Genomic DNA, 26,291 nt, shown 5'->3' on the forward strand with positions numbered 1-26,291 from the left:
AACCTCTTGCCTCTCTGTGGTCTTTCTAATTCTCGTTGCTATGAACTAAATGTCTGTGCCTCCCCAAACTCTTATGTGGAAACATAACCCGCAATGTGATGGTATTAAGAGGTGGGGTTTCTGGGAGGTGATGAGGTCATGAAGGCAGATCCTTCATGAAAGGGATTAGTGCCCTTATAAAGAGACCCTGGAAAACCCCCTTGCCCCATCCTCCATATGGGGACACAGCAAGAAGGTAGCTGTCTATAAGCCAAAGAGAGAGGCCTCAGGAGAAACCAAACCTGCCAGCACCTTGAGCTTGGACTTCCAGCCTCCTGAACTGTGAGATATGAATGTCTGTTGCTTAAGCTACCCAGTCTGTGGTATTTTGTTACAGCAGCCCAAACAGACTAGGGCACTCAGCCTTCCCAAATGTTCTCAGGGCCCAGCAAGGACATGCTCACACACACTAGATTATTTCACATTACAGCTCCGAGAATCACTTTGTGTCCTTTTACTGTGAAAGTCAATGGGAAGGGCAGGTGTAGGTCCCAATCAATAGTCCTGGGTCCAAGTTACTAGGCTAAACTCACACTAATTCAGCAAACATACAATAAAAGGAACTTAAAGAAAACAAAATCATGACATAGTCCCTGCCACCTTTCCATCCATTTCTCTCTTAGGCATTTCTAACAGTTTTACAAAATATTGCTGGAACCAGGAACATTAATGCTTTTCCTGAAGCTAGGGTGGCCACAAAATTCTCTCAAAGCCTAAGGGAGAAGAAATACATAAGATCTACTTGTCTGGAATAATCTCAGAACCATCACAAATTGATTTGTTTAAAATAAAAGCAATAGATAATTTCATTCCAAAGAAAATCACACACTCATTATAATCAGAGATCATTAGCAATTGCTATTAGAGAGTCAAATCTGTGTTTGTGATTTTTAGACATTTTATTGCCTGAAAGAGAAGACTTGAACTAATTGAATTTTTAAAAAATTCTATGTGTTTTTTTTTTTTTAATTCCAGAACCATGTTAGTTCTATTGCCTTTTTTTTTTTTTAAAGGAACTCCTTTATTTACTTATTTATTTATTTATTTTTGGCTGTGTTGCGTCTTCGTTTCTGTGCGAGGGCTTTCTCTAGTTGGGGCAAGTGGGGGCCACTCTTCATCGCGGTGCGTGGCCTCTCACTATCGTGGCCTCTCACTATCGTGGCCTTTCCTGTTGCAGAGCACAGGCTCCAGACGCACAGGCTCAGTAGTTGTGGCTCACGGGCCTAGTTGCTCCGCGGCATGTGGGATCTTCCCAGACCAGGGCTCGAACCCGTGTCCCCTGCATCGGCAGGCAGACTCTCAACCACTGCGCCACCAGGGAAGCCCCTGTGTTGCTTTTTTGAGCCATCAACCTCATAGCAATACCAGCTTGCTGTGGGTGGCACTCAGAGTAAGGTATGACGATCACGTGCACACAAGTAGAAGATGGTATGACGTTCTGATGTGGTCACACCATGATCTCAGGTGTGAGTCTTGGGCCACCTTTAGCCTGATCTTTGAGTGATTTTCTTCTTTACTTTCTTCACTGGGAGAAAGCTTAATGCCAAAGACTTACGATCAGGACATGTCCACAACATTCTGTGTAGAGTTTTCCTGCTATAAAGTGATACAGGTTATTTTAAAACAAAAGAGTGAAATAACTTATTGTTCATACGATCTTCTATATCCATTTTTCAAGCATGACTTAGAATCTTATTCAACGAAGGAGATGGAATTTTCTCCACCATCCTGTGCCATAGAAGACCTGTGAGTCACCCATCTACCGAGCATCCTATTTCACCACCTCCTGGAGCAGAAGCTTGACCTGCCACAGCCAGCCTCCACGCCCCCGACTCCCCTTCCCTGAGGCGGCCGCTGGTCCCATGCCCCTCTGCCTTCCCATCCCCTTCCTGGTTCCAGCTCTGGTTCAGTGCCCATGGCCTTTGCAGGGCTTGGGGGCAAATGTAGGCAGGTAGAAATAAATAGTGTGGAGCTGGGGTGGGATGGAAGGGCAGATCCCATCAGGCCAGGTGGCCAGGCACTGTTACGATAGTTGTCGTATTACTGTCACTCTGAAAGCAAAATTTACCATCGTAAACTGAGCCCCAAGGACCCGTTCCCCTTTTTCTGTCAGCCTGCACCCTTGGATGCAGCTGGGTTTCCCTGCCTCTGGGGTTGCTCTGAAATCCTAAATGCCATAAGCAATGCCCGATCCTCCCACTGCTTAAAATACTAGAGTCTGCTTCTTCAAACTCCACTTCCAGCTCCTTGTCCAGCTTTGTGGTTTCAACAAAGGGGAACCAAATGTCTCAGCCTGTTCTGAAAGAGGACTTCTCTAGTAAGACCTTGGGACTTTTGATCCTGTGAACTTGGTCTCCATTGCATTTTCTGTCTCACTGCTTTGTGTTTTAGTTGGCTTCCTTCTTTTTATTATTACTATGGTCCAATCAGACATTTAATTGTCTGGAATCCCAGCTGATTGATACAGCAACTTGCTCCAGAAGTGGAATTTCACTGGGAACATCCACGTTCATTTCCCTCCTATTTAATCTTGTTTTTCAGGAAAGACCTATCATCTACCCCTCACAGTACTGAAAACTTTTTTTTTAATTCTTATTCTTCAGAGCAGGATCTCCTAGTCTCATATGTTTCTTTCTTAAAATCCTTGAATCAGCTCAATGGTACAGGTACCAATTTTAACTGAGTGGCACAGAGAACAGAATATCTCATCCCAGGAGCTGCCGTCATAAGCAGAGTTTGTAAAAAGGTGGCAGGATACTTGGAAAAGTTTTAGGCACCCTCTGTGCGTGAAGGCAGCCTGATTCCCATGTAGCTCTCTTAAGATGCTTACAACCAACTGCTCCTCCTGCCCTGTTTTGTTTTTTTTTTAATTTTGAAAATCACATCCATTACAGCAAGATTTAATAAGAGAGATTCTAGTCAGAGGGGCTCCGCCAAGTGCTGACGTGGGTGTTTTTCTGAGGCACAGGATTGAGAAGTTTCAGGAAGGCTCTAAAGCACGCATGCCAAGCCCGGAAGTACATCCAGAGCCCCTGCCCTGTGGAGACCTGCGTGAGGTTTCTCCTTCCTTGGATGGGCCCCTCCCAGGACACGGTAGAAAATGAGGCTGGAGAATCCTCCCAAAACACACACATCCCAGAAAGACTAGAATGTACTCACTGAATGCAGCATTTATAGTTTAACTAAATGTATGATAGAACCCACTAATCCAAAAACAGCAACAACAAAAAATAACAAAAAAGCAAAGCCCCATGTTTTTTAAAGACTGGGCAACATTTCCAGAAACCAATTAGTAAACTCTTACACTCAGCACCCAGATTTGTCATCAACCTAATCGTCCTCAGCACACAATTACTAAGTAGCCACATCTGCAGGGTGCTGTGCCAGATGCGCTTGAAAGCAAGCTACTCTGTCCCTGCAGGACCTAGGCCTTGAGTACAGATGCACCAGACAGGGGCACTCAGACTGTACAGTACACACACACACACACACACACACACACAAGCATGATGGCTAATTATTCATGTATGTTTTGCAATGAACCGGGGTACCCCTGTTTCATAGAACTGAGAAAAGAATTTGATTATATGCCATCATATTGCACAATGTTTACGAATTAAAACCAAAGGTTTTCAGTACAGATGGCAGCGAACGTGGATCTGGCTTCCTCTGTAGAGTAACAAATCATATTTTAACTGCTCCAGAGAAAAATCATTATACATAGTACTCTTATATAGAATCTTTTTGTTCTGTGATGAATAGTTTAATACAAATAATTACTCCCTAATTGATCTATACGGTCAGAATGAATTTTTCTCTATTTCTAGATTAGGTTTTATTATGAGTTGTCATCCCTAAATTTTACTTTACTGTCAGTCTCTGGAACTTCCCATTCTGATATTGCCCCCAGGTGGATCTATAACTCACCAAAAAGCTCCTATAACAAAAATTCTATTATTTGGATGCCATTTACTATTCTGCTACTGGGCTCTGCTGGAAACGTAGGTCAAGAGCCATTACCTACCTGTGTAAATCGACGGCCCTTTACTCTGTTGGCTGCTGAGGGAAAGCACCAGGGCCCTGTAATTAGCCAGCAGCTAATGTGCCCGCAGTTAATGGAATTTTACTGCCCGTTCTTCCGCCAGCTCCACACAGCCTGGGGCCGCTCACCTCCCTTGTCTCTGCGCAGTGGAACACCCCTCTCCCAGGTGCTGGCAGGTTCCTCCCTCACTTGCTGCACCTCGCTGCCACCACCACAGCCCCACGTAGCCCCGTCACCGTCACGCCTCCCAGTTGGCTGCAGTTTGGGGTGATGTTTTGTCTTTCTCAGCTAACAAGAATGTAAACTAAATGAGAACAGAAACGTGTGTCTGTTTTGCTCACTTTTATAGCCCCATGTCTAGGCCAGTGCCTACTACATAGGAAGTGCCCAGTAAATATTTGTTGAATTAATTACAGTTCAATGTGCTCTCAGATACAGATTTTGAAAGTTAAATGTGACTTCCATTTTTCTACATATTGTATCACAAACCTTCACCAAATGGTGAAAAGTTGAGAGGCAAGCGCTCAGCTTTCTGCTGTCTGCCTTCCCCCGCCTTCTCCCAGGGAAATCTGGGGAGCAGGCATCCCGTGTCTCTGGTCACCAGGAGAACTAGCCTGGTCACACACCTCTGCCCCTGGCAGGTACCCCAGTCCTTGGAGGCCTGTTGAGTGGGGCTTGTGCATGTGCCCGCACCAGCTCCACCCGGGGAAATACATCCCGTGAGATTGGCAGAGCACCGCAGGCTGGATATGCATGATTCTTTCGTTGTGGCTTAACTCTGGGCACCTGGAAAGGCTTTTAGGTGTGTGTAATGTACAGTGCATTTCTTCACCAATTCATCCTCTCCTTTGTCTGCACAGCCCCCTGCGCTGAGCCCAGGAACCAGGACCACAGCCCCAATTCTCAATTCTCAATTTTAGGCTGAGGGTCAGTGAGAGGCAAGGATCCACCTTGTTTGAATGGGGCCATGGGAACCAGGTAGAGAGAAGGGCAATCTCCTCCCTCTTCTGGACCATCATTCTATTCCGTCTGGCAGTGACTGGGAGCCTGCCATCCTGTAGGACGATCTTAGGACCAGAAGGCACAACAGTGACGGGGAGGAAGCTTCTGTTTTCAGTGAAAATAACACGGAGGGGAGAATAACATTAAGTGAAATGAGGCATAATTTTAGGTAGAGGTAAGTGACATGAAGTGAATAAAGCCTGGGATATAAAACGTCAGCTCTGAGGGTGCCATTCCCTGGATTCCCTGGGGACCCGGGCATGTGACATGCAAAGCTCCTGAATAGGGCTCTGAGCAAGGAGTAGGAGGTGGCATCTGAGGTGCCCAGGCCTTTCATTTTAGCTCAGGTTCCCAGAGGTACACCTGGAGATGAGGATTCCCTGGGGAAAGTACCCATTCAAGACTCCTCCCAGGAGAGCCAATATGGGGGGTGAGGGGTCAAATCTGGAGGGGAAAGTGGTGACGCTCAGGGAAGTCCCAGCCCCAGCCTGTTTCCTCGGGGTGCTCTCAAGACCCTGCGGCCCTCAGAGTTGGCTCCACGGGAGGGAGGAGGCAGGGCTTCCCCACACGGGCTCTGGCCCCGGACACACTGAGGACTGTCCTCGGAGCACAGCTGGCATGCACAGACCAGGGGGAGGGGGTGCCCTAAGGAGGGAGGGAAGAGGGTGCTGGCCTGGGCGGGAGCTTAGTGAGGGGAGAGTGGTGCAGGAGGAGATGGGAGAGGTGGGTGGCAGAGGGTGCAGATTTGGGTCTCAGTGGGGTGCTTTGGAGGGCCAGAAAGATTCCTATTTTATTGTTAAATTATTTTGGAAACTAAAGGGAAGATGGTTTGCAAGGGGGGAAAGGTGAAAGCTGGGAGATACCACATAGAGAGGCTTTAAAATAGTTCAAGCCCTTTACTTTTTTATGCTTCTGAATTTAATTAGGAACCAAGACCAATATATGACACTTGAGATACTCTGAATGTCTATCTATTCTCTCTATTTATCTATCTCTATCTATCTATCTATCTCTATCTATCTATCTATCTATCTATCTATCTATCTATCTATCTATCTATCTATTTTCTACCTATCTACCAATCTACACACACACACACACACACACACAGAAACATATTATTTTATTCTGATAATTACTCATGGAATCCCACCTTAAGCTAAACCAGGTTTACATTTCAAATTACAGGAGACAAGATGACCTTCTTTTCTTAAATGCTCAACATCTCAGACATACTGTCACAGAATACATAAATGACCTTTTATGAATGTTTTGGTTGAATATCTCTTACAATAAACCTGCCCAGGAGATTATATAATAAGATATGTGTGCTTTAAATGACATTTTCTTAAAAACATTTTAGAAAATAACTCACTAAAGCTCTGTAAAAGATTAGGCTAAATTGCATTATTAAAGCTGGCTGGATTCCATTACAGCTTAATGTTTGAAATAAATATGTAACTACTTAGGATCTGTGTCTTCCAAACAGAAAAGGAATGTGTGTGAGTGAGTGTGTTTTCATGGAACTATGAATAGCCCTGGGTTACCTGCTGCTGTTTCCTGCCTGCCACACACCAGATCTTTTTGAAATAAATCTATGTCTTTCTCTAGATCTGCCGATACTCATTATCTGAGAAAGGTCACAGGTTTCCATGGCAGTTACTATTCGATGGTCATCAATGACATACTGGATTTCACTACTGCTTTATGACATATGTCCACTACAAATAGTATGAAACATCAAATATTCACAGCCAAGGAATATCTCATTGCCTTAATTAGTACTGAATGATATACAGACATTATTTTAAACACAACTGAACATGATATCTTTCTCCTGATCTTTGTCTTATAAACTTTTCTCAACCGGCTTCTGTCTTATAATTAATATTCCTTTCTTTAGTTTAAAACGTATTTATGTATTTTTAAATCAGAGGCATTTGTACTGGCCTTTTCTTAAGATTACAGTGAGGGGTTGATTTTCTTAAAGGATTAAAATGAAAACACATATTTCCCCTTCCTCAATTTTCTTTTTTTAAATTTATTTTATTTTATAATTATTTTTCTTGGCTGTGCTGCACAGCTTGTGGGATCTCAGTTCCCCGACCAGGGATCGAACCCTTGGCAGTGAGAGCACTAAGTCCTGGACCACCAGGGAATTCCCAATTTTCAATAAGGTTGAAAACTATATTTTAGCTTGTTTAAGACTTTAACTCCAACTAAAATAAAGATACTGAAGACAAAAAAAATTGCACCAATGGCTGTCTTAAAAGCAAGAGCCCTTTGTTTCATCCATGCATTTAAAGTTGCTCCTTTATGTTGTTACTGATTTACAACCTTCCTCTGAACTTGAAGCCTGCCTGTTGCATATGAAAATAGAACACAGGCAAAAAAATATTTAAATCTCGCAAGAGTGGCTCTGATCACTTGAACACTTATTATGCCTACTGGATCACCCCTCCTGTATAGACAAAAATAAACAACCTTCCCAAGGTATGAGAATCACGGTCCAGAACTAAGCTATAGGTACCTCAGTCCTACATTCCAGTTATAGCAGCCATTTCCATCCTCTTCACTCTTTTATTTTGAAAACAACTTTTTCTTAAAGTCGTTAAAAATTATAGTAGATTTAAATGTTCTATTTTTAGTTCCTTAATTACCTCTTTCTCTTTACATAGCTTACATTTTAAAATTCTAGTTTTGTCAAAAAATGTTCAGTTGAAACTTTTTAGAAAGCATACTTGTTACTGAAAAATTAATCAGCAAAATCAGCAAGCTAATTTTAATGATGATTACTATTTTAATGGGTGAATATTTTTAGCTCTATCTGGAATGCAAAAATGCTCTCTGACTTCGTGAGATTTAAAGTGAGTACAAACAACGTTGCACCACATCCAACAGGCACAGATAGCACATTATCCTAATTCAAATTAGAAAGCTATTTATCGACTAGATTAAGACGCTGCAGTACAGGTAGTGAGTAAACGGTGCAGGAGGAGACCCTGTTCTGACAGGCGGGTGATGAGATAGCACCTGCAAGGCTGTGGTCCGTTAACTGTCCTGCCGAGAATTGCAAAGATCTTATTCTATCCCATTTTTCTTGTTTTATGAGGAAAAAAATATATCTATCAATTTAGGTTAAAGCTGTAAACTACTGTATTATACCTGCTGGGGTATGTTTATGACTCTCATTCATCAAAAGTGAGTGCTGTATGTCTGGTATTTAGCCCAAGTGGAGAATGGAATTTTCCATAGAACGTCGTGTTATGAGTTGCTATGACTCATAATAGGTTCCCATAAATAAGCCCTCCATGAAAAGTGTATTGTGATAGTCGCCGTGAAATATCCGCACCAATAGGTTTTGACCTCCGTATCCGTGACTACATTTTCTGTCATTTGTTTTCACAGTTGAAGCATTAGATGAAACCATAATATTTACTGCTGCACATTTGTTCTCTGTCGGGGTAATACATTGGGAGGCAGCGTCCTGCTCTAACAGCCCAGGGCAGGCAGATCGGAGGGAGGGAGACTGTCAAGGTTTAGACAGTGTGGCAGCAAAAGGGCACATGTGTAACTCATGTGCTTCTAGAGTACCCTGGTGAAGAAAATTGATCCATTCAAAGGTTTTTTAAAAAATAGTGAAACTACTGCTTGAGAGAGGAGCTTCATGGAATTGGAAGCAATAATAATAGTAATAAAAACAACAATAACAGTGAGGTGGCTCTGGCTTCTCTGTACCCAGGTACCCACAGCAGCAGTAGCACCTTTGGCAGTGACCTCGGGATTCAAGGCATCTCTCTGCCCATCCCATCCTTTTCCTCACCCAGACTATGGGTAAATTAACAATTAGGGCTTTTGACTCCAGTAGCAAATAGCCTGAAACTAAGGTTTAAATTAAACTACTTGTCCACAATCACATAGCTTGTGGGAAGTAAAGTGAGATTGAAATCTGGGTTTTCCTCACTCAAAAATGGCAGTTATGCTTTTTAACGTATTTGCATCGTAAATAACTAATGGGGAGGAAAATAGATATTGAGAGACATAAAAATATTACTTAGGAGCCAAGTATTTGAATCTTGTTGCTTTACCCAAACTAAAATAATTAGATACCTAAAATTACCTTTACTTCTGTCAAATAGTTAAGGGATGTTAGACTATACACTTAAAATCACGTGTTTTTACTATAAAATAGGACAGTCACTGAGCCATGATTGAGAATTATGTTACAGTTACACATTGCATGCACTTTGATTCAACAAAGAATTATTAAGCATTTACTATGTTCTCTGGGGAATAGGGATAAAACGATGGTTAAGCATAATCTCTATCATCAAAAGAGCTTAGTATCTAGGAATTGGAATCAGATAAGTTTACTAAAATGCTATAGGATTAGACAGAAGCGCTCTGTGTCCTAAGAGCATGGACAATAGAATGGTCAGTTCTGCATGGGAGGCTTAGAACAGGCTTCACAAAGAGGATTATGTTTAATAAAGTCTTAAAAATTAATAGGTACTTATCAGCCAAGAGTGGGGAAGAAAGGAAATTCTATAAGAAAAGGGAACAGGAGAAGAATCCAAACAAGTGAATCAGCATGACTTGTAACCAAAATTGTGAGTGGGAGCTTGCATGACCTGGGTTATCTGTGATACATAATCGAAGCAATAACAGTCCTATTCAATATATAATGTAAAGAATTTAATTAGTTATAAAACATTTGAGAAACTGTCCAAAGGTAAGGGGACTATATGCTCTTTTTTGTGTGTTTATCAAACTTTTATTGAAGTAAAAATACGTAGAGGAAAGTGAACAGGTTATGTGAACAGCTTGCTGAATTGCCACAAAATGGAATGTCCTGTAGAACTACGGCCTAGGCCAACAAAGGCGCACTGCTCTCCCATGACTCCAGCCCCATGGCTGGGGCACATGGGTACACTACCTCCCCCAGCCTCGATTCCAAGGCCAGGCGGCCATGTGGCTGAGTTCTGACCAAGGTGATATGTGTTCCGCGGGCCCCAGCTGTACAGAAGTGGGCTTGCCTTTCTGTGTGTCTTTATCAATTTCACCAACAACATGTAGAGGACAGGCAGGGCGGAGCCACAAGCTGGAACAAAAGTGCGGCCCTGAGTCATCACACAGCTTCCGGACAACCAGGAATGCCAGCTTGAACTTCTTCATGAGGAAGAAGGAGCGTTTATTGTGTTAAACACCGAAATGTTCGTCTCTGTTTGTTACAGCCGCTGACATCACTTACATTCTATCCGGGAATTGACCCAGTGAGCAAGAAATGTCCGTCCTATATAAAAGGAGATGCTTTAATTTGAGGAATCTGCATTTGCTTGCATGACTGAAGCACAGACTGTCTGTAGGGAGAAGGGAGAGGGGCGAGGACTCGGGCCCTGATGAAAGCAGCTGGTGGAAATGTGGTATCACGTGTCTCTGCTGTCACTGTCAAGTTTTTACCTTTATTTTGGGGGCAGGAGTGACAATTAAAGATCACTGAGTGGGAAAGAAACGTGATCACATTTTTGTTTCAAAATGATAACCGTGTCTGCCACCGAGACTACGAGACGGAGGCGAGGAGGGTGGTTGGAACACCCCTTGTTGAGCTCGGACCTCCACCGGGCTGGAGCGCCCTGACCCCGCCCACTCGGCGTCCTGTCCTGGCATCTCCAGGGCATGCCCAGCCCAGCCGCAGAGCTGGCCGCCCCGCAGATACGCAACACGGGACGTCCTTTCCTCGGCTCTCCTGCAGCTCAGAGGAGGATTTCAGTCTCCGACAGCACCTCCCTGCTGTACCAGTGGAGTGAGCCACTCTGGAACCACGGTCCGGATCCGATTTCAGACAGACTTCACCTCTGTAATCACGGCTCTGATCCCAGAGCTGGATGAGATGAGACACAGAAACGTAACTGGCAGCCAAGAGGACACACGCGCTGGGACGGCTTCTCTGGGTGTGAGATTCCCTCGGCGGGGGTGGCTCTGGGCCTTACCTTACCCGGTGGATTCACCAAGCTGGGAGTCATCAGACCCAAGACGTGACGCCGAAGGTCAGAGGGCCCGGCCTTCCACTGAGCTGGGGTCACCAGTCCCTGTTCCCTGTGTGGACAGAGACCGTGTTGCGGAGGGTCTTTACTGCAAGGACCCAGGTGGAAGGCAGGTTACCAGGGTTCTTCTGCTTGGCCAGCATGCAAGAAACTCCTCAGAGGACACAATGGGGCTTCTCACCCTCCATATTATTGATTCTTTGGGGCCCAATGATGCTTGTGTCGGGGGCTGACCTGGGCACCTGGGATGCTTAGCAGCATCCCTGACCCCCACCCGCTAGATGCCAGTAGCACCCTGCCCCAGCCCCAGGTGTGACAATCAAAGACACCTCCAGACATTGCTGCTGTGCCCTGGGTGGCAGGCAGGATCATCCCCAGTTGAGAAAGACTGGTACAGGAGGTGCTTCTAGTGATGGAGGGATTTATTTTGGACAGGAGAACATTTCCTGCCTTCCTTTTCTACTTTTTAATAAGTTACTGCCATGCAGAGCCCAAAGAAATCATCCATTGGATTCTTAACTTTGTGAATTCTCCCTCCATTTGCAAAGTACATGAGGGCCGAGAGCTGACTATTCATCTATTCAATATCCAACAGATGAGGCTGCGTTTTTGCAAGCCCAAAAGAGCTTTCCAAATTCCTCAGTCCGACTGAGGGACCGGTTCTAATATACTTTACATCTTTGTGGGGAAAACTGCATCAGAATAATTCAAATAAAAAGGCCAAACTGCATGATTCATTTCGGAAGAGTAGTTCAAAAAGTGAGCCCTATTTTAAAAATTCACATTTTTATTTTTATCCAGGATTCTGATAGTTCCACTAGAGATAAATGATTCCTTCTCAGAGGGGAAATAAGAAGCAGTTTAATCTTGGCCTTCTATTGCTTGAAACTATTCCACCTCCGTGAACTCATTTCATATTTTAAGCTCCCAAAAAAGAACAGAAGAATTTAGCAAACCCCCATATGACCACATATTGCTAATAGAACAACTTGTCATTTGAAAAATGTCCACCTTTCTGAGAAGACACTCGGTATCATGTACCACAGGATAGATTACAGTGCAGGGCAGTCCCTGTTTTGATCTTGTCCAATATTTATCGTTCAGTAAGCACTAATATTTACTCATTTATTTAAAATACTTTTATTGATAATTGTCTGGACATTATCTGAAGCACTGGGAACGATGCTTTGAAAAAAGATGACATAGGTCCACATACAGCTGACAGTTCCACGGAAGCCACCTTCAGTTAACTGGGAACTGAAATCTGGTGCTCCCAGGGCAGGGGCGGCAGGTCAGTGTGCTCCTATGTGAAGGGCACATTACCTGGGTTCAGAGCCTGGCAATGCTACCATGGAAACAGCATCCAAGTAGGAGAAGCTGGCAAGATAAACGTGGGGAGGAGTGTCCTAAGCAAACCCCAGAGGTGCCTCCATGAAGGTGTCCCTCTTATAAGGTCTCATACATGACCCTCAGAGTTTGGAACTCAGCGACCAGCAGCCCAGGTGTGTTAGGCTGGACGTTTCGCCTTCTCCCTGTGGGAAATAGAGAAGGGAGAGACACTTCCTTTGCCTATGGTGAAGGACCCAGGTGCAGGTGGGTCCCCCACCCTTGTACACACTGACTCAGGCCCCCTCCTCTTGGAAACCTTGCAGGGCCACTCAACCTTCCGTTGATCCCTTCTCCAATCTTCTCTCACTTTCTGGAAGGTTCTAAGTTTCTAGTTAGGATTCTAGAACCCTAACTGTCAGTACTATTCAAATAGGCTCTTAATTATTTATGTGTTTCCTGTGTACATGATTTTGACTTTCTCAACACAAAAATAATAAATTCTTCAAGGTCAGGGAAAGTGTCCATCATGTTTGTTCTGTACATTCCAGTGAGCCATACCCACTTCAACAAATAAGTCATGTTTAGATCTGTGAGGAAGTAACTCAGGCAAGTGTAAAATGAAGAGCAGAGATGTGTGTGTGAATAGGAAGGACACCCTGCTGCACAAGGTGCCCTCCAAATGCAGTGGTTCACACCAGACAGAGGTGTCTTTCTTCTCAGTGACAGTCTAGGGTGGGTGGACAGGCTCTGCTCCAAAGAGTCAACATCTGGTACCATGCGAGTTGGGCAGCTCGCCGTCCTCAACACACATCTTCCCGAGGCGCCCCAGTCCTTGCAGCTGACCTCCAGCCAGGAGGAAAGAGAGGTCCTTTAAGGGCAAGCTGAACATATTCTCATACAGATTTTACTGATGCTCAAATTCAACCAAGAAAAACTTGATCACAGAGCACAAGGCAGTCTGGGAATGATCGTCTAACTGGACGGCTGTGCCCAGGAAGAATGAGGAAACCTCGTGAGGAATCTCCTCCACTGAGCACATCCCTTTGATACTCTCAAGACTATTTGCTTACTTCCATCCATCCATTAGAAGCCCTTTCTTTTGAACCTCTTCCATAGTTGGAAATAAGGGAAATACTTTAAGCAGAAAGTTGCTTCTGAAACAGCCTAAAACGATTATATGGGCTTTGCATACCCGGAATAGAACAAAAGATGACTCCACCATCCCCTCCACTTCCACTTCCACCTCCACCTCCACCATCCCCTCCTGCACGGGCCACAGAAGAACAATTGTTTAGCTTTTCAAGCTGAAATGAAAGAATCAAGATCAAATAGCCGCTTAGACACATGACACTCTTTTATCAGTACTTTCAAATACAAGACACTTATCAACAAGGTATCTATAGCCTGCAAAATAATTTATTACCTAGAGAAGTCAAGTTCACAGAGAAGAGAGTAGAATGGTGGTTGCCAGGGGCTTGGGGGAAGGAAGAAGGAGAGGAGGTGGTGTTTAGATACAGAGTTTTGGTTTTACAAGGTGAAAACGTTCTGGAGATTGGTTGTACAACATTGAAGTTAACACTTCCGAACTGTACACTTGGAAATGGTTAAGGTGATACATTTTATGTTATGTGTTTTTCACCACAATTAAATTTTTAAAAAATTACAAGGGAAACCTACAAGAAGCAGAAATAATACTGAGATAATGGAATGGAAACATTTGGTTGAGCCAATAGAACTTGTCTTTAGGTAATTTCATTATGTTTTGGTCACCAGATCATTTTATTTACTATAGCAAATGATTTGTAGTTCATTTATTTATTCTTTCTAATATTCATTCATTCATTCATTCAAAAGATGATTCATTGAACACCTGTCCTAGGGCACTGTATTATGCTGGGGAGATATTGATTAGCCACAGTAGTCCTGTTCCCAAACCCAGCGAGCTTACCTTCGTGACTGACCACTCAATTCAAACTGCAGTGTCCAGTCATTCACCCCATCATCTGACGTTACTCATCACTTGGGTGAGCGCCCTTGGAATCAGAGCAGGAGGCAGACAGGGAAACTTACACTGCGCTTCTGACAGTGAAATCGTATTCACCGTAGAAGGCCAGTTGAGATTCTTACCTGTGGAGCTCGCCCATAGCCTTTGCGTGACGTGTGTTATGCATCTATTACTTTACAAATATCGTGTCATTGATGACATGATGAAGAAAGCTTCTGCAAAACCTTTGTGGAAGAGGAAGTGAAATGTAATAACCAAGTGCTGGTCTTTAAGAATGCTTCTAGATGACTTAAAAATAGCCGTGAGGCAGTCTTGATGAAGCAATTGGAAAACCTTAGGAGAAAGTCCTCAGACATTCCTTCAACAGTCCAGCTAGAGTCTTCCATGTAGCCCAAGGTCAGAGGTGACAAGGGCTGACATGGGTTTCAGTCTGGCTTTGGCTTCAGCTTATTCTCTCCACCCCACAGCCGTCTTCCTTCCCCTCCCAGGGCTTGGGGCTCCGGCATCAGACACAGAGACCGCAGCCTCACAGAGGCGGCCTGAGCAGCTCCCACTGGTCAGAAGGTCAGATACCCAAACACAAAGCTGTAGATCTGCTCTGCTTGTCTGATTTAAACCTGAAATAGAATTTGGTATTGAGAGTGTTTCCTGAGGGACAGAATCTTAAGGATGAGCTCTCTTGTTTCTGGGTTTTCTGGAATTGGTTTTCTCATCTCATTAGATTTAAGACACAAAGGACCGCATATCCAGTGGTAAAGGAGTGTTTAGCCTGTGGTGGCAAAACAGTCACTCAGATGATGACCTTTACACACCTGCGCTTACGTGCCTATGGAGGACGAGGTTCTGGGTGGCCAAGTATTTACTGAGTTTGAACATTTTGGTGAAAAATAGGAGTCTAATCAGGTTGGTTGGTCGCTTCTAACTATGCTAGACAACTTAGGAAAAGAAAATGATGTGCTCAGAGCTTTAAATTCCTAGATTAAGATCTACAGAAGGAACCAAAAAGCTTCTAGATTGGCCCTGTAAGAAATCTTCTCTCCTGTAGCCAGAGGGCCTAGATTGCTGAAAATTAAGCCCAAGGCCTCATTTTAGGAGTGGTGAATTACAGCCCAAATTGAATTCCCAAATTCACAGCATCTCTTTTATTAAATTTAGGACATTTATTGGAAAGACATGGGCTTGGGAAGCTCGGCATGTGTTTATACGAGCAAATTCCTATGAAGCTAGGGATCTTGAGCCCTTAATTCTGGCGCCTCTTTGCCTTCTTCGCCCCTGCCTGAGAGGGTCAGTCCCCTTCTCATGACGCACCTCTGATGCCCCTACCCCACGTGCTTGCCCAGGAATATAGGCAAGATTGGTTCTACTCCTATATTTCTGGTTGGGAAAACTGAAGCTCACTTAAAATTTTGCATATTTTATATTGATTAAAATAGTACATGTATCTGTATAACCGTCATTCCAGATAGCTAATCAGTCAAGATCGTAATAGATCAATAGTAAATTTCATTCGATTCTAAGCAGTGCATGTAACCACATCTAACAATAAATATTAAGTAAGAACAGCTCAAGTTACAAACTTAAAATGCTCTAAGTAAGTAAGGTTATAGCAAACCGCATTTAGAATATATCTGTGGTAAAATACATCAGAGCCTGCATTACAGAAAGTAAGTGAGATGTGTGGGAATTGACTTGCCCTTTTCTTCCATTAAAGGGCAGAGTTTTTTTGAAAAAAAGATGGTTCAATTTCCTCCCTCCAAGCTGCCTTTTTAAAATAACATAACATAACACATATTTTGACACAACTCCACATGACTCAGAGGCCCTTCTTAAAATAAGACCAGACCACATTCATGGAGACTGAATCACCTCTAACCTTCCGAACTTGGTGAGGGTTACTAATCAGGATGTGTTTTCATTCCTCAGATAGTATGGGAAAGTTCTGATTTTGACAGTTAACCTACCATCCAATCAATTATTTTTTCACCGGAGCTCTAAACAAATTTTGTTTTCTTTTCTCATCGTGAATGAAAGATAACCCATATAAAACTGTTTTCCAGTGTAAATAAGACTGCTGTCTCCAAAAAATGAACAACTCCTGAGATGATTTTAAAAAAAGAACAAAGTAGCTTATGAAAGTATGTGATGTCCATGTAATTTAGGACCTCCCTCAAGTTTTTCAGCCCCAAGAGACACATATTTCCTCTGAGTTAATTATGCCAGAAGACAGTTCCTTCTGCAGGACCAGGAAAACTTTTTGGTAAAAGTCAAGCACAAGTCAGCATTTTTCTTCTGATTAAAAATTGAGAGATGAAGGTGCACACCTCCCACGTACACACCAGTCTACACTGCATTCGCATCATGCAATAGCATCTGGTTGACATTTGCAGGATTCTGCACAAAAGCTTAAAGACCTGTGCGTTTAAGCAGAATAGCTCTAGTGTAGCAGGACAATGAAGCTTAAACTTGAACTTAGAAGACCTGGATTTGAATCTTTTTTTTCCTGCCAGACTGTAGCTTTCAATTTCTTTATTTGAAAAATGAGGATGAATAACATTGACTTCTAATGTGCATAAAGCAGGCTTATACGTGTGGACATTTCTTCAGACCTTAAGGACTGTCCACTTGGTCGATGTGATTGCTATTAATACCAGAGAATCCAGAGCTATCATGACTAACTGGCCTGAACTCCAAAGGGACTGCTGTCTTTCATGCACTGAGTCAGAGTTTCCTTAGCGACGGGGCCCAGAAGATAAAGAATTGTAATCACTTCCTGTGCATGATGTCTTTCCCTCAATCGTACAATGAGTAACATTTATATCACTCATTTTTAAGCACTGGCCTACTTGAGAGCCCTGATCCCCCCACTGTTCTGGTTAAATCAGCCTCAGAATAGTGGCTTTGGCAGCTCAGCGCCTGCGCTTCAAGGCTCCCTAGCCCCTGGTCCACTCCCCCAGCCACACTTGAAGACGTTCACGCTTTGAAGGCAGATCTTCTCTCTGACCCCCTCCCAGATACCCAACAGATTAAGTCACAGAACAGAGGAGAAAATGCTGCCCGAAATAGTCATCCTCCAGATGTGCCTGTGTTCAGGGTCGGCCCCGGATGTCACATCCTGGTGGGAAATGACTGTGTGTGTTTTGTTCGCATTCAAGGCCCTGTTGACAAAGCCGTGCTGCAGGTGTCCCCCTGAAATTGTCACACAGTGACCTTCCTTAGTCAGAAAGCACCATAAATATTATCTCGGGTCTCATCTCCTGTGCACATCTGAGAGTTTTGAAGAGGTCAGTACCCTGTTTCACTGAGATTTTAAAAACTCACCCTGCAGGTCAAATTTTAACAAGAACTGTAATAACAGCAACCCCCTGTCTGGTAACAACTTCCTGGTCTCATGTCTTGAGTTTTTAATAGAGGGGCATCTTATCTGATGATCCGGGGTGCTAACTGATTTCCACTCCTTTCTCTTCCACCTGCCCTCCCCCACCTCCTGCCACCCCCCATTTATGCAATTAAAGGAATCAGTGGGCATTTCAGCTCCCTTTTCCTGGAGCAAACTTTTTTCACAATCTTAACGTACTCGAAGATAAAAAAAAAAAACCTGAAGTACACCACGCAAATACAAAGTAAATAAGTAAATGAAGAAAGGCCACTGTGGTTGTCGACAAGGATGCTGGGGAGCAGCCTGGCGGCTGAAACCGAGATAGGGCCAAGCCCAAGGGGCCACATCTGGGAGGCTGAGTGTGTGAATGGGGCTGAGCTGGCCTCCCACACAACAGGAATTCCTCCAAAACTATGTGCTCTGTATGGGAGCACAGAAAAAAATGTGTTTAGAATATCACTAAGGAAACCCAGATACATTATCTTTGCCAGAGCACAAAAGACAGTTCAGTTAGTGACTGACTCAAAATGACTAGAACAGGGAACATGCGTTTAATGATGCTGGGGAAACAGGGAAGTAGAAAAAAAGGATGGCCGCGTTCTTTATGCCCGAACAAGAACAAGACGCCTTACTTTCCCAGCACCAGGAGGCTTTCTGCTACACTTGTTCACGGCCCTGGCTGTTTTGCAGGCAAAGAAGAATGAAAAGAAAAGCATTTCGGTCTTTCCACTCAAAAAGGTTGCGGCTGTCATAAATTTCTCTTTCAAATATCGTGATGTTTGTTCCTGCTATCACATCTGTCAACACATTTTGTTTCAATATGGAGGACACAGTTTTAAGAGTATACTTTGACCCCAGAATTTTGAGAGCATGTTTTGACCTCTACTCTTTTTTTTTTTTATTGGAGTTTAGTTGCTTTACAATGTTGTGTTAGTTTCTGCTGTACAGCAAAGTGAATCCGTTATACGTATACATATATCCCCTCTTTTTTGGATTTCTTTCCCATTTAGGTCACCATAGAGCACTGAGTAGAATTCCCTGTGCTATACAGTAGGTTCTCATTAGTTATCTATTTGACCTCCACTCTTATTCCAACAAAACACACTGTGTGCGCACTGGTGTGTGTGTATGTGTGTGTGTGTGTGTGTGTGTGTGTGTGTGTGTACAGAGCCCTAAATTCCATGGAGCAGTTTAGTTCCATTTTAATTCCAGTTAAATCTTAGCATTATAATAGCACAGCCAATTCCTGTCTAAAAATAGGTTGAAATGTGTTTACATTTGTGAAGTTTGGGCAGTGATAACTCCATGTGCGACATCTGTTAACAGATTACCAGCCATAAAAAGATGGCAGAAGCGATGGTTTCCTGCAACACGATGACCGCCCTACTGCTCCCAAGGCACTGTCGCTCCTGCTGCCTGGGTGGGCCCGACTTCATATGGTCTCCCCTCAACTTCTTCTTCACACTCCCCTGCATTATTTCCTCTTTTGCTGTTGCATTTTGGTAGCAAAATTAAAAATTCAGGCTATTAAAATATAAATCACTTTGTTATAAAGCAGAAACTAACACACCATTGTAAAGCAATTATACTCCAATAAAGATGTTAAAATATATATATATATAAAGATATTAATTCTTTTTAAAATGGTCAGCATGGAAGAGTCTGCAATCGGCTTCTTAATCTTCAGCAAAATGACTCAGCTCACCTGAGTGAGGATCCCACACACCAAGGGAGGAATGTGAGCGTTAGAAGTGATGGGGAAACTTTCTGTGGGCTCTTACAGTTCGTTGCTTGAAAAATTTGGCCCCCTTTTTTTTTTTTTAATTTATTTATTTATTTTTATTTTTGGCCGTGTTGGGTCTTCGTTTCTGTGCGAGGGCTTTCTCTAGTTGTGGCAAGCAGGGGCCACTCTTCATCGCGGTGCGCGGGCCTCTCACTATCGCGGCCTCTCTTGTTGCGGAGCACAGGCTCCAGACGCGCAGGCTCAGTAGTTGTGGCTCACGGGCCTCGTTGCTCCGCGGCATGTGGGATCTTCCCAGACCAGGGCTCGAACCCGTGTCCCCTGCATTGGCAGGCAGATTCCCAACCACTGCACCACCAGGGAAGCCCAAATTTGGCCCTTTTAACACACAATTGTACATGGATATATCTTCACAGATCACACACATACTTTTTGATTTGATTGATTTTTTTTTTCTTTTCTGGCTGACAGCTTAAAGCAGATGTGGTTCTAGGAAACCAGTGAATATCCCCTGGGACTCAGCAATGGCCCAGACCTCAAAGCCACAGTAGAAACATTTGGCTCTTGTAATTGAGACACCTGGAGATCGATCTACATTATCAGCAAGAATCACCCACCGCCTGGGTATAAAAGAAACCAGCACCTCAAAGTTTTTAAGCATAGGCATAAAATTAATTCAAATTATCTAATGTGAGGGCTGAAGACTGAGTTAATAATTTTTAAGAAAATAAATAAATGAACCAGGACGATAAGACAAATTCTGCAGATGATAACAATTGCAAATAAGGGATTTCAAGATGTTTAAAAGCCTTGAACTGAAGACACTGTCTCTATTTTCATTAACCCATTCATTTTAAAGCATATATTAAGCATCTACACTGTAACAGCTACAATACTATTTGATACTCAAACACACATTGTTTAGTCTAAGAATTGCAGTAGATAATTCTGATACCCTCATTAAAAGTCTAAGTTCAATATAGCTAGAGGATAAATTCCAGAAATTAAAAAAAGACACATTTTGTTTTTAATCATGATCCATGGATTATAAAGGTGGTAGTTACATTATCTGAAGAGAGACATATCATATATCACTAGATAGACAAGAGGCATAGTCTGACTTGGAGAAAAACTGAACATAGAGCAAAGAGAAGCACTTTTTAATGGGCCTTCACAGTACTCAGTAGTCACTGTCTGAATACATTTGAAATAAACTTCAAATAACACACTTCATATTAAAGACCACGCAGAACAGAGGGTTTTATTACCATGCATTTAATGGCATATAATTGCAAAATGGAGAATTTATACCAAAGCATTAAAAAATACCACTGGTTAAAACTGTATTTTCTATGAAAAATACAAGGCACAGAGTCTCAAGCAAAGATTCACTCAAGATTCTTTAGCTCTGACTTTAGTTCTTCTGAGCTAAGAATCTTTAGTTCTTCTGACTCTGACAACATCTTTTTCTAGATTAGAACACAAAGTACTCAGACAGGCATAGGCTCCAAAATAAATAAACAGATAATTAAATAAATAAGTAACTTTTTCAAAAACCACAACTTGATTCCATTATTCTACTTCAGGCAAAACCAAGATTTCAAGATAAATTAACACTGCAGACCAGTCCAAGAATTAAATAGGCTTTTCGTCACCCATCCTTCCTCTCTCCTGCCCAGGTTTCTGACTTTTTATGAGTACCTATTTTTACATTTGAGATCGGGTGAATTTTTATGAGAGTCTATTCGTATAAAATAACAATAAAGATCAGTACCATAATCTACAGCAGTTAATTTGGCATTTATGATATAAAACTGTCTGCAAAAAAACCCACCTCTAACCAATACAAAAGAGTGCAGCCTAATTTACAGCTGCAGTGATGGCATTTCTCTATTAACTTGCAAGGCAGCATTTTTCTCCTCTGAGGATCTATATTTTAGCCGGCTTGTTTTAGGATGAAAGGAAAATGCATATCTGCCATTTTATAGCAGGCAAAGAACAGACTACTAAAGGTGGGAGGGGTTAATATCAAGGATGATAATTGCAGGTACATTTTATATATTATAATAATATAAAATTAATTTTTGCAGAATGGATAAAAAACAGACACAACTCATGACTTTCTATGTCAGACTGACACCCCCGTTACCTATAACGCATCATTATAAAAACAACGTCCTACAATTTCTGTCAATCTGAACAATCAGAACACATATCACTGAACACGTGTATTCGTAACTCTCATTTAACTCAAATCGCATTGTGGCTGTCATTTAAAAGTTAGACGATATAGCCTAAAACAATATCAAAAACTATTTAACAGCCATGATGGCAGAGGCCATAGAAAAGCAGCAAAGATACGCAGGCATGAACTGGCTGAAGGTTAGACCTGCTGCCACCAGACTGGTCCTCAGATGGCTCTTGCAGCCCGCCTGCCTCGGGAATGGCGCTGGGAGAAGCAGGGAACGTGGCCAGGATGCCCGCATTCAAGGCCTACTGCAGCTGCTCTCGGCTCTTTATTCCTGGACAAGTAAATCCCTGAGATCCAGAGTAGAATCTTCAAGTGGCTGATAGGAATAGGACACAGCTCACAATGTGACAAGCAGAATTACATCATCTTTATAACATGCCTGCCTGTACTAAGTAGCAGGAAGGTAAAGTCAGCAGAAACAAAACAAAACAAAAACAGAAACATGAAACAACACCCACCATCAGGTTTAGAGCTCTTTACTGGCCCCCTGCTCAGACCCTTCTGTGCTCCCCGCACACAGCCGCGCACGGCCCGTATTCCACATGTAAGTCCGTCGGCAGGATTGCCTGCGGTGCAGGGGTGCCCAGGCCAAAGCCCGAGGCACGCAGTGCTTAGGGGAGCAGTTCTGTTTGTAGTCACCACAGGCCACTCTGCTGGGAGTTCCCAGGTGTCCTCCAAGAAGGGAACTCCTAGGCTCCCGGGATGCCAGAATAACCCTGGTCCACACCCAGAACTGGCCATGAGGATGGAAATAAGAGTCGACCCTCCATATCTGTGGGTTCCACATCCACAGATTCAACCAACTGCAGGTGGCAAATACTCAGAAAAAATCAGAAAGTTCCAAAAAGCCAAACTTGAATTTGCCATGCATTGGCAACTATTTACATAACATTTCCATTGTATAAGGTGTTATAAGTAGTGCAGAGATGGCTTAAAGTATACAGGAGGAGGTGGGTAGGTTACATGCAAATACTATACCACTTTACATAAAAGACTTGAGATACTGGATTTTGGTATCTGGGCGGGGGGGTGGGGGGGAGGTCTCATTACCAATCACCCTTGGATACTGAGGGATGACTGTATATCTTGGTTTTATTGTAAATTCTATCCAAAGACCCATAAGTAGGCTTTAATCTACACTACTATTATCAGCTTTGTCTAATCTACCGTATGAAACAGTGAGGCCTTCAGGGCTTATAATAAGGCTAAAATTGGCTATTAACACAAGTACTAGGGATAGGAATAGCTCCAGTTTTATGGGCTTTCCTGTCTCTGCTGCAACTACTTGGCTCTGCCCTGTGATGTAAAAGCAGTTTAGACGACATGAAAATGATTGAGTGTGGATGCATTCCAATAAAACTTTATTTACTTGCTTCCAGGAACAAGATGGGTAGTACTTGGCCCCTAGACTGCGGTTCGCAGGCCTCTCTGCTTTGGGAAGATGAGCTCCCCTGGCTTTGGCATCCATAGGTACTGGGGCTGGCCTGGGAGGCCACAGCTAGCTGCTCATCAAATGTCTTCTTCCCCCAGGACCAGAACTGCTGCCATGCTCAAGGCCCCGTCCACTCTGCAGTCTGGGATGGTGGGGAACCAGCCTTCAACCCTGCAAATGATGAAATGCCCTGGGGTGGTTCTCAAGGTAGGGTTCCCTGGACAAGCAGTTTCCGCAAGATAACTTGTCAGAAATGCAGTTTCTCTGGCCCCACCCACCCCAAACCTACTAAATCAGGAATCCTAGGTGTGGTCCAGCCTCTAGAATGTGTGATTTCACAAGCCCTCCACGGAGTGGGAGTGGGGAGAGTGGGTCCCTCCCGGTGTGCGAGCTAAAGAAACCGTCCTGCTCTCTGTTCTCGGAGTAGATGGGGAGCTTCTGCTCCATAGCTGGGTTTTACCTTCTACACCTCCTGATAAAGGTTTCCTTAGGAAGCTCCGAGGGCCATCTGCGCTGTCCTCAGTCCGCTTCGCGTGTCCGGAGCGTTGGAAACACGCTTTCGTGCACGTTTCTGAGCGCTGCTGTACGGGTGGGGCAGGGCCAGTTTTCAGGCACCCGCTCTTCTTGCAGCACAGGCTTTGGGGACTGACGGAGGAGCCCCTGAACTCCAGTCGCTTTGTATCTCCACGTAGCCCCTGCAGCATCTGTATTCAGCAGGTGTTCAGTAAGTGTTTGTGCAACAGATAAAGAGCACGTTGCGTGTGTTTTCAACTCGTGGGCTTTCCAAGACAACAGGTTTCCTTAAAAGGTTTCCGCAAGATAACCTTGGGTTATCTTGGGTTTGATTTGCATTTAAGACTAACACGTGTTCAGCCCAGCTCTGTGTTCACGGGGGGAGGGTGTACACCCGAGTCGCCGTGTCTTTGAGGTCGTGTCCGTCGTCGGCATCCCGGGTGCCCCACCAGGAGCGGGGAGCGTGGTGTGAATCCTCAGAACACCCGGTAAGGGGGCTCCCCTTGGGGCCCAAGTCCGGGGGCGGAGCCGCAGGCGGGGCGCCCCGCCGGGAGCCTCCTGCGAGCCAGGCTCTCCTGCCTCCCGCACGCTGCGGGGACACGCCCCTCCTGTCCTGTATTCGCAGTGGCTTCACAGGAGGACATCTTCACAAGGCTTCATACCTGGGCAGTCTCTCCCAGGTTAGGAGGGAAAAAGACAGCCTCCCTCGGCTCGGTCCCCCTCTCTTGTCCAGCCTCGCGAGAGATGCCTCATCCTCTCCCCACCTCTCGCCCCCAACGTGGCTTCCGCCCCCAGCACCCCGACCAAAACCGCCTGTGGCATTGAAACGCGTCTGCCCAGGTCACCCCGGCTCCCGCAGCGCTCGCCCTGGGCCCAGCTCTGCCCTTCCTCCTCTTGGCTGGGTCATCCCTCCTGCCCCCCGGGACACGTCTCAGACGCTTCCCGGAGCCCCCTCTCCCCTCCCGGCCGCCCCAGGACAGTCCCCTGTCACCCTCCCTACGGGCTCCGGATTCTCTGTCCACTTGAAGCCGGTCCTCTGAGCTTCAGACTCAGACGCCTCACTTGAACGTCTCAGGGCCCCTCAAACCGCAGCTCCCCAGACGTAATCGTAATCTGGCGGTTCTGCCTTCCTCCCGCCACTCGGTCCTCCCCGCTTCCCCCACCAAATGCCCTGGGCTCCGAAGCCGCTCTGAGCAGCCGCAGCTCCCCCGCCCTCCCTCGGGGCAGGTTCCATCACGCTCTCCATCCAAGGCCGCCTCTGCCGTCAGACCGTCAGGGTTTGCTCCACGTGTTCAGCCCAGCTCTGTCTCAGACTTGACTGTGACTCTGAGAAAACAGGGATATTGTTTGTTTTTGTTCACCACTATATCCACATAAATTGCATATTGGTTAACAGTTTTAAAGATATAGATTACAGATTTTTTTTTCACAGCTGAAATGCCTTTACCGTTCTTGCTAATTATAAAGTAATCTATACTTAGCATGAAAAACAAAACGTCTAACAAACACACACACACACAGAAGTGTAAATTCAAACATAGACTCTGCCTGTCACCCAAAAACATGCCACCTCTCAGAAAGAATAACTGCAGACTATTTAATTTTTATGCTCCCAGACGTGTGTGATGCACTGACATTTATAAATATTATAAAAATGAGATCATAATACTCATAATACTGTTTTGAAACCTATTTTGTTCTCCACTGGATTGTGGTGATAATAACACAAGTGCATATATATGTCTAAACTCCCCAAGTTTTATACATTAATTAAGTGCATTTTTGTATAACAGTTATATCTCAATAAAGCTGGGGAGAAAAGGAAAACAAAAACAAACAAAAGAACAATATATATATAACCATTGCAATTCAGATGCCCTGCAGGTAGATCTAATTCATACTGTAGTGGCTACATACTATTCCATAATCCAGCTGTGATGCAATTTATTTTTACCAATTACCTGTAGATGGGCTTCTAGATGGTATATTATATATTATACATATAGAACTGAAAGAACCTCAGAGTAACATTCTAGTACGCATTCATTTTTTGTGGATCTGAGATCACCAAGTTAGTCTGTTCTTTTCCTGAATGAGTTTCCTATGTCTGGATTTCTCCATCAGTTTAAATATGCACATATTTTTACTTTGCAACATGTTTGAAATCAGGATGCAAGTTGCAGTAGATGGCAACTTAGATTCAGTGAAATGTGGTACTCCTCCTCCGTAAGCCATCAATAAACATACTTGTTTGTCAGTACGAAGATTTCCTGGAGAGACATAAATATACACCTGCTCACGGGAAACCAGGGCAAGGTGGTGGACCCAGGCATTCTGTCATCTCTCTCCCAGGGGACTAGATACACACACCCTGTTCCACATCAGAACCCATTTATCACCTGGGCAGAGAGACGCCGTGTAGATGGAAGGAAATCAAGGAATCTTATAAAGGAAGAGAGTTCCGGGGCTGCAGGGCTGAACCAGGCTTGCACTGTGCTCTTTAGTGTGGGATGTTGG

This window comes from Eubalaena glacialis, chromosome 2, assembly GCF_028564815.1.
Source record: "Eubalaena glacialis isolate mEubGla1 chromosome 2, mEubGla1.1.hap2.+ XY, whole genome shotgun sequence".
Classification (NCBI taxonomy): Eukaryota; Metazoa; Chordata; class Mammalia; order Artiodactyla; family Balaenidae; genus Eubalaena; species Eubalaena glacialis.